A 385-nucleotide genomic window follows, 5' to 3' on the forward strand; every position below is an offset into this window, starting at 1 on the left:
TTAAAACTTTTTTATTTACTTAGAAAAAGAGCTGAATTTTAAATGATAGGCCCTGAGCCTATCAACAATTTTGATCTATAAATGGAAACATTTTGACATGAGCTTTTCATAGGACTAAATAGTATTTGTATGAATATTTAAAAACCTGAGCACAAATACCTTTCCTTCTTACAATTATACTGAATATTCAGCACTGTGACCATCTTATAACAAACGACTCTCATTAAATGAAGAATGCTGGCAGCTGCCACATGTGTCATAGCATAAGAAGATTATATAAAATATCACTTCATCAATAGAGCCCATTCTACCTTCAATTTATGAGCTATTCTAAGCCTAATATGTGAACAGGATATAGTCTGTGGTGGAAGGAAAGTAATTGCCA

Source organism: Macrobrachium nipponense, chromosome 28 (assembly GCF_015104395.2).
Source record: "Macrobrachium nipponense isolate FS-2020 chromosome 28, ASM1510439v2, whole genome shotgun sequence".
In the NCBI taxonomy this organism is placed as follows: domain Eukaryota; kingdom Metazoa; phylum Arthropoda; class Malacostraca; order Decapoda; family Palaemonidae; genus Macrobrachium; species Macrobrachium nipponense.